The sequence below is a fragment of the Drosophila virilis genome, chromosome 2 (genome assembly GCF_030788295.1).
Source record: "Drosophila virilis strain 15010-1051.87 chromosome 2, Dvir_AGI_RSII-ME, whole genome shotgun sequence".
Classification (NCBI taxonomy): domain Eukaryota; kingdom Metazoa; phylum Arthropoda; class Insecta; order Diptera; family Drosophilidae; genus Drosophila; species Drosophila virilis.
Genome location: NC_091544.1, coordinates 35,265,847 through 35,275,038, shown reverse-complemented (window position 1 = coordinate 35,275,038; position 9,192 = coordinate 35,265,847). Strand labels below are relative to the sequence as shown.

Here is a 9,192-nt window from a genome sequence, read left to right as displayed (position 1 = left end):
GCCAATCAGAGCGAACAGTGACAAGAGAACAGAAGACGACCTATTTCACAATTATAATTTATTTCACATAAGAAACTAACGCTAAGAATATAACTGGTCGAGAGGCCGAAGTGGTGACCCCGAACGTTAAATAGGAAATTACATGCAAAGCAAGCAATATTTTCTGAGGTCCACGTCCATAAAGCGTCCAACTCGCAACAAACAGGGCGACCCAAGATAGCAGGCTAAATGACAAACTTAAAAAATTGAAGTTGTAAGTGCAGCAACTTCTATCGCCGGTTGAACGGCAACTAGTAGTAAATGCTCGGCAATGCTCGCAGATCAAAGCTCCGAAGTTCAACAATTGCAATTCTGAACTTTGAATTGCACAATTGGAGCGCTTGTTTTTTTTGCACAATGTTATAGCTGACGATCGCAAGTTCGACTTGGTGTCGGTACAGTTCGAGAAGGATGTCGCTCTCACCATCGAAGATCTCATCTGAAATCCACCTCTGAATAACAGATTCGGCGAATTGAAGCAACGACTCCCCGAAACATTTGCGGAAACAGAGGACTCAAAATTAAAGAGACTACTGCAGGGTGGTGGTATGACCGGGAAGCCGTCGGTAATCCCCACACACATGCTTCGTTTAGCACCCACTACTGGCTGCGAAGCCGGTATGTGCACTCCATTTATCGGCAAGCTGTCAATGTCGATTCGTCCGCTAATTTTTTTCTGGGACCTAAATAAGTTGGCAAAAATCGCGGACAAGATGCTGGAAAATAGTGGAATGGAACCGACTTACGTAATGCTGACACAAGCTGTAACTGCTGAGCAAAAACAGCAGTATATTGTCAGTAACAATAGTCTCAGTTTAACTGATTTAGCGGCCACCTTACACGCGCTTTCGCAGAAAGTCGATAATCTACAAGCCGAATGTGGTAGCCCAAAACTGTCATATGTACGCTCACCAAAATGAGGAAACGACGAGGATAGTGGGGATAAAAGATCGCTCTGCTGCTACCACAGCCAATTTGCTGATTGCTCCCGTAAATGTAAACCAAACAACCATCAGTTAAAATAAAGCTGTTGCTGTTCACTCAGCTGGCGCGGCAGCATTTCCACGACCAGCAACCATTTAGCGCAGGCGACTGGGGGCAAGACGACCATCTACACGTACAGGACCTGTATACTTATCATATCTTCCTTGTTGATTCTGGATCTGTGGTATCAGTTGTGCCTTGATTTATGACAAACAGAAAACTTCAAAAATCTAAACTGCAATTATATGCCGTAAGCCGAGCCATAATACAAACATATGGCAACCTATACTTAGAGCTAAACTGGAGCCTGGGTAGTGCTGTTAAGTGGTCCTTTATCATTGTTGACGCAATCGTCTAGCAATCTTTGAAGCGATGATGTATTACAAGCACATGCTTTAAGCAAGGGTTTTCGCAATAAAAGCTGCACAAGTTGCTGAAACACGCCAAAAAACCTGGAAAAGCATCGGAGCGCCAACTCCGCCAATTAGGATTTATCTCCCAATACTCCACAAAGATCCTAAATGTAAACGGCAGCGACAGCGTAGTAGCAGACGTGCTCCCCAGGATCAATGCCATAACAATGCCGACGACGATCGATACAAAAAGCATTGAAGCGACCCAAGCAACGGATAGCGAACTGATAAGGATTTTAAATGGAGAGACATCGTTACAACTACAGTCTATGCGAGTCAACAAGCAAACTTTTCTGTACTGCGACGTATCGACAGCTATTCCTAGACCATATATTCCACAGAAACTGAGATACAACATATTTTCGATTGTTCACCGACTCTCTTTTCGTAGTGGAAGGTCTACAGTCAAAGAAATCTGTGCCAAATATGTTCGCCCTTCGATCCGTAAGGACATATTGGAATGGTCACTAATTTGCTTGCCATGTCAGAGGGCGAAAATACATAAACACAACTCGATGATGCCTAATCGCAAATGATAATGATCGATCTTTTCTCTTGCTGGCCGGAGGCAGTACCTCTGCAGGATATGACAGCACAGATGATCTGCGATACAATTTGGTTATGCTGGATATCACGGTTTGGGTGTCCCTTGTTAAACACTACTGATCAAGGAGCGCAATTCGAGTCTGCACTCTTTAAATCGCTAGCCAATTATTTGAGAAGTGAACACATCCACACAACACCACATCATCCACAGTCAAACGGCATGGTCGAGAGTTGGCATAGGTCTATGAAAGCCGCTGTAATGTGCAAGCCGCAGACCCCATGGAAGATCACCAAGCATCAACTGCCGAAATGTTGTACGGGTGCACATTTCGTCTCCACAACGAATATTTCTATGACCCGGACGCAGTTTCGTACCAACATGCGGGCAGTAAGGCCGACGCCAGTTTCGCACCATAGCAAGTCAAAACTTTTACTTCTCTAAGCCACACATGAATACTCTCAAGTGTTCGTCAGGACTGACGCAATAAAACAGCCGTTGGAGCCTTTATACTAAGTTGTTGCATTTGACGTTATCGGCAGCACCGAGGGTTTACTTAGTTGTTTGCGTGCGATATTATCGGCCACGCCGATATCTTTTTGTCGTATGGTCAGAGTATGTGGGGTGAAGCTGGGCCCACGGCGGAGCCCAAATTTTTAAAGGGTGGCAACGCCAGACTTGCGATCCACGGCGCCAAAAGCAACGATTGCTATTGGCCGCCCAGTTCGCTCTTAAAGAGAATATGAGGAGAGTGGATCGCATGCCCTTGGATATGCCCTTGGCCGTCATTTGGGCCATTGACCCAAAAAAATGCAGCTATGCAGATGGGCGGCAACGGTGCCCGCCTCGCCAATTTATTTATTTATTTATTAATGGTCGACAAATCGAATGTCTTCCTCATTATTCAATAGATTATACAATAGAATTATATGCTAAAATCCTAGTTAAAGGATACAATTTTCTAAATAGCATCACCGACCAATGGAGGTGTTTTATTTGCCAGTCCGGCCAGCTGTGCCCCTTTTCACAGCTAATTTTGTCAGTGACGCTATTAGAGTATCCAAGTAAACATCTACATCTAGTATCCAAGTAAAATTAAAACTAATCTTAATTTGATATATTAATAAAGAAAATACAATAAATAGAAAAAAAAAGAAAGTAAGAAGGTTGTTAATAAAGTAAAGCAATGTAAATTGGATAAGGAGTGTTAAGTAGATAGGACAAAGAGAAAAGTAATGGGAAATCACCGACCCGGTGGGGTAAAATGTTTCAGCCTGTCCGGCAAGCTATGCCCCTGCTCATAGCTGGGAATGGTCAGCGACTTCCCGAAGGTATCCTGAAAGCAACGATTTTATTAAGGGTAGAGACAGTTCGGTAGAGAAAACGTGATGCAAACTATTAGAATTTTTACATAGCACGCGAAAAGGATTGTGCATAGCGTAGTCTGTTGTGCACGTAGATAGTAATAAGGGGCGATAATTTCTGGTTGGTCTAGCTGGAACAGAGAATTGAAGACGCCCTAGCAGAAAAGGAGAATCCATGTCGCCAATAATCAACTTATGTAGAAGGACAACACCGAGAATTGTCCTACGGTTGGTTAACGACGGAAGGTTAAGAAGAAGCAGTCTGCTGGAGTAATACGGCAACCGAAGATTAGGGTCGCAATTTAAACCTCGTAAGGCAAAAAGCAGAAATTGCTTCTGAACAGATTCAATACGATCCTGGCTGTTGTTATACTGTGGAGACCAGATGCAAGAGCAGTATTCAAGGATAGGGCGAACAAGGGAGATGTACAGAAGTTTTGTTATAAAAGGATCGTTAAACTCTTTAGACCATCGTTTAATGAATCCAAGTACACCTTTTGCCTCATTAACAATGAAATCTATGTGAAGATTGAAACAGAGTTTAGAATCAAAAATAACGCCTAGATCCTTAACTGTTAGTATACGTTGCAAAGGGATATTGTCGATTGTATAACTGACAAGATATGGTGTAGTACGATTAAATGTCATAAACATACACTTTGAACAATTTAGATGCAATAGATTGGCCGAACACCAAAATTGCATAGCGTTCAAATCGTCTTGTAGACGAGAATGATGTAGTGATGATTAGTGTATGATATAAAAAGTTTGACATCGTCCGCATACATGAGTACACGGGCATGTGATATAACAGAGGGAGTTCCTTGAGGAACACCAGAAGTAACGTGAACCCTTTTAGAGGTAGTCAACCTTAGTATTTTTCTTTGGGTCCTACCTTTTAAATAAGAATTAATCCAAAGTAAAAGGGGCAGAGGAAATACTATTCGGTCAAGTTTAAAAAGTAAAATGTCATGGTGCACAGATTCAAACGCCTTACTGAAGTCAGTGTAAATGACATAAGTTTGCATTTTCGAAAGGAAAGCATCATTTACCAAGGAAGTAAACTCAAGCAGATTGGTCGTAGTTGACCGATTCTTTACGAATCCATGTTGAACAGGGGAAACAACTGATTTGCAGAAATGCTGTGAATTCATAGTGATTATTTTTTCAAAAAATTTAGGAATAGCGGACAGTTTTGCAATGCCCCTGTAATTTTGTATATCAGACTTCCCACCTTTCTTGTGAAGAGGAATGATATAAGATTCTTTCCAAATAGATGGAAAGACAGAAGTTTCAAGGGATAGATTAAAAAGCTTTAGCAATGAATAAAAAAGGTAAGTACTACACTCCTTGAGTAGACAACTAGGAATATTGTCCGGCCCAGGAGAATAAGAAGATTTTAAGAGTTTATAGCTAATAGGAGAGAGGAGTGTGAAATAATGGGGGGAGGTATAGAACTACCGGAAGAAATCGTATAAGGGTAAGATTTAGTATTAGGACAGACTGAAGAGTAAGTTGATTGGAAAAAATTAGCAAAGAGGTTAGCAGAATCAGTGTCATTGCTAGCTTTATCCATCCCAAGAAAAAAAGAAGATGGCAAACTTGAAGATTTACGCTTCAAGTTTACAAAATTATAAAACTGTCTCGGATTTCGGGCGAATTGCCTTTTACAACGAGTAAGATAATTCTCATAGCATTGAGAATTAAGAAGAAAGAAGTTCGACTTGGCTATGGAATATTTAGCCAAGTCTGTACACGAACCAGACTTTTTAAACTTATTAAAATATATGGATTTTACATTTTTCAGATGTGATAATCTGGGAGTAAACCAGGGTGATTTTGAAAAAGTAGTCGAAGGAATTGACTTAGGAATACACACATCAAAAAATAATTATGGCTGTATTCATATCAACTGAGTCATATAAGAGAGACCAATCGGTCGAATAAATAAGCTGATTCAGCAAAGAATAATTTCCTTTGCGAAAGCAATAGCGGGGCTTATTCGCTGATGAGCACGAAATGAAAGGATTACAATTTAGCATTGCAATCTCTAAAGTTGGATGATAGACATCCTCAGGAAGAGATAAAGGAGGGGACCTAGACAAATTAGAAATAAGGTAGTCGTTAACAAGGTCTAGTGATTAGAAATTGAATTGATATGAAACAACGAAAGATCAAGCATGCAGTCTATAAAATCGTGCTGTGCTGAGGGCACTAGATAATTTTCAGCAGTGAATAATGACTACATTTAAATCACCCAACACCATTAATCGGTCATTATCACGCACGTGTGAAGAAACTTCTTTAATACAAGTAATATGATTCATATAAACTTGAATATCAGAAAATACACCTTAGCTGAGACAATCTCAGCGTCAGTAGGCCTACTAAAACAGAATAGTTCAAGCTGGAGAGTGGCTTTAACGGCAATTAACACCCCATTACCTCGAGTCGGCCGATCATTTCTAAACAAAAATCTCAAAATCAGTATTGGTTGAGTTTAACCATGTTTCTGAAAATGCTATTATATCCGAATCAAAGGAAGTGCTGGCCATGAAAAGATTTTTAAGCTTTGAAATGAGACCTCTGACATTCTGATAATCAATAAAGATTTGGTCAGAAGATGAAGCTAGTTTTTTGGGGCAGAAATGGTACCCTGTATTGAAGGGACTGGAAGGGTAAGAGGCTGGTTACTCTTTTTAGGCTTGAACTCGTGAACAATCATGTGTGGAGGCCAAAATTTGGGATCACAAATAATTGGGAACATATCATGTGAAACATTTATTTTCAATGATGATATTTCACGAGGGGTGGAGAAATTAAATTTGGTTATTGACACGCTAGCAGAAGATTTGCTAGCAATATAGGCTGCCAATGACTCAGAAGTGGTGTCCGACGAAAGTCGAGACACAAAAACCTGCCTACGAGGGGCAACTACCGTTAAAGTATGCGCTGATGTGGCTGTAGGTAATACAGGAGTTGGAGGAGCTAACGAGGCACAATGATTGTTTTTAACAATCTGGGCAAGATGGGCGCAGGTCTACCTTTGCGGCCAGGAGCTGACGGGGCTGAGGCAGTTTGATTAATTGGGTCGGGATCAGGTACGGGCTCTACTGGGACTAGTACAAGGGTTGAAACAGGGGTAATTGGACAGTCGCTTGGAGAAGGCGATAAAGACAACATTGGAGATACCTCCAAGTTGCTAGGAAGGGACAAGAAATTCGTAGGTGTCTGAACAGACGTAGAGGGCAGTTGCAAAAGTTGAGGCTCCAACCGGCGATTGGTTGGGGACTCAAATTTATATATGCCAAGCAACTCGAAACTCGAGTCAAAATTACTCGAGAGCTGCTTAGCCACATTATTTAATTTTCAGAATTGACTTCTCACAGAACTATACATTCTGGAGAAATCAATTGCTTGTCGATGCATTCTGGGCACGACCAACGCAAGCCACCGCAGCCGTTCTTGGCAATAGCAGCGATCTTGTCGCAATCACGCCCATTGAGACCTGCACATTTAGCATGCATCATATTCTCACACAGCCAGCAATTAACAAATTGCGGCATTGCAGAATCGTCAGCCTGCTTGAACGTGCACGGTTTCTTATAGCACGACATAATTATTAAATGCGTAAGCAATTTGCGAGAGCGCAGAGCAAAACGAAAACGGTGCACAAGATAGAGCAAGTAAACCATTAAAAAAACAATTATTCGTACACAAACAAATTGTTTGGTGCGAAAAGCAATAGAAAACGTTTGAGACAGCGCGATGCACAAGCAGAAAGTATGCAGCGAACACACGCACAAACATGTGTATGCACAGGGGAGCACCAAAGCAAAAGAATCAAAACAGGCAATAACAACAAACACGGAACTGACGCCGCGTTTTATAAAATGCAATAATTAACAGACTTACGCTGCACAACAGATAACACTTTGCACAGCTTATAAAAGCTTTTTAAATAAAGCACCGAAAAATGCAAAATTTTGTAATAAAAAGCAGGATAAAAGCGCAAAAATATATAAAAATCTTGGAGCACAAGTAAAACACGTCAATCACTCTCAACTGAGAACTCTTGTGTGCCGAAATTGGGCACCGATGATGTTACTGCCCAAATGTACGAGGAGTTTGACTTTGTCAGCGGTCCACAGCGGACGTACCGGCTCACAGTTAAGAATTTTTGGAAGTTGGATATTTTTCTTGCCGGCCACGGAGCATGTGCTTAACCAAAAAGAAAAAAGAAAAAAACAAAGGGCATACTTTTGTTCATGACGAGCTTTCTTTATTATTTAATTGCGAAGATAATTTTTTATGTGCCAACGTATTGCAAAAGAAATAGTGCCCAAGAGCGATAATACGCGAAATAATAATACACCCGAAACACACTGTCGTCATTTAAAACTACTATAAAAGCGATACTCTATTAGAGCAGCCGCAGCCATCCTGTGGCACACCACGTTTGGTTCCCGCGCCGGAGGACGCTGGCCAGATCAACCCCGATATTCACGGGCCGGATTTTCAAAGCGCGGCCAAGTGTCGGCGTAATCCACACGACGGAGAGATGAGCCATCACGGACGGGACTCACACGACGAAGAGGCAGCCACGGGCAAGACCACGCCCATATCATCCGAGTGAGTCTGTTCCATTTCGTGCGTCCTCGCCTGAGTAAACGGCAGAGTCAGACGCAGACTTCCCATTGTGCTCCCTGAAAGAGAACCGTCTTTTTTTGTAATTTTTAACTCCAGTTTTTTTTTTGCTATTAAATACAAAAAAAAAAACTCACGACTAGTTTAAATTAAGTAAATTTCCGAAAGTGCGAACCGGAAAGGAAAGGGCCCAAAGATAATTGCGTCTGCAAAGTAAAGAATAAAATTAAAAAGTTTAGATTTTGGTCAACTTATGCACGAGTGATACCCACTTATGCATATATGTATATATATATATATATATATATATATAGAGAGAGAGAGAGAGCTCTTTAGGCAGGCAAGGTAATAAGCGCTTTGACAAACAACGCCTTCCGTTGGAAACACATATGTATATACGCATTTATTTTAGCGGGTACTTGCTCCCCATTGGTGCAATAATTACCTGTGTTTATATTTCTCCCCTTGTTTTCCTTTCCTTTGTTGACTGGCAATAACTTCTGGCCGATTTTTTTTTGTGGTCTCCGGTATCATACGAAGGTCGCCAACAGAAAAAGATATTCTGTACAAAAAAAGGAAATATAATATATTTAAGATTAATAGAAATTGTTACAAATATGAAATGATGTAACGCGTTATAGATAACCGTTTAAGCGAAGTTGAAAGAAGAAAAGAAATTGAAACTTTAAACTTATATCTATTATTTTAAATATAAGAATATACCAGCTTTTCGTATGCACCTGGCTTAAAGTGCCGGAAACGTTAGCGAGTACGAAATTATAAATAACAGCTTGAAGATAACCTGCAGGGGAATAACAAATAAGATTTAATGTTAACAACGATAAGAAATGCAAGCAATTATATACCGTATCTGAAGAGAGAAATGTCCGGATAATTTTCTTTGTTGGAGAGAGTTGGCATAACAGCCGGCACAGGCTGATGGCCATCTAATGGCAGAACGTGGGACACGGACGCGCTGTGTCCGGAACCGGGCCCCGATCTGGAAGAGTAAGGTGGATAAATAGTGTTTTTTTGTTAATTTATATTGAGTGTCTCACCTTTGTTTTTTACATGTTCATAGTTGTTACAGCTGTTTATTTTGTTCATGAGTTAGAAGTTCCTATTGTTTGACGTTATCGAGTGGTGGTTCGCTTTGCATAGTGTTGTGTAAGTGTGTTTTGCTACAGACGTGTAGCTTCGT

At 40.9% G+C, this 9,192-nt stretch overlaps 1 long non-coding RNA gene across 1 annotated transcript; it reads right to left on the bottom strand.

Moving 5' to 3' along the window:
- Nucleotides 1–8,127: 8,127 nt before the first annotated feature.
- Nucleotides 8,128–8,984, bottom strand: LOC116650025 (uncharacterized). The gene is made up of 4 exons (XR_004303012.2): nucleotides 8,858–8,984; nucleotides 8,715–8,793; nucleotides 8,437–8,553; nucleotides 8,128–8,197 (listed from the first exon to the last, which is right to left on the bottom strand). It is a non-coding gene; the product is annotated as an uncharacterized lncRNA (long non-coding RNA).
- Between the last annotated feature and the right edge of the window lie 208 nt (nucleotides 8,985–9,192).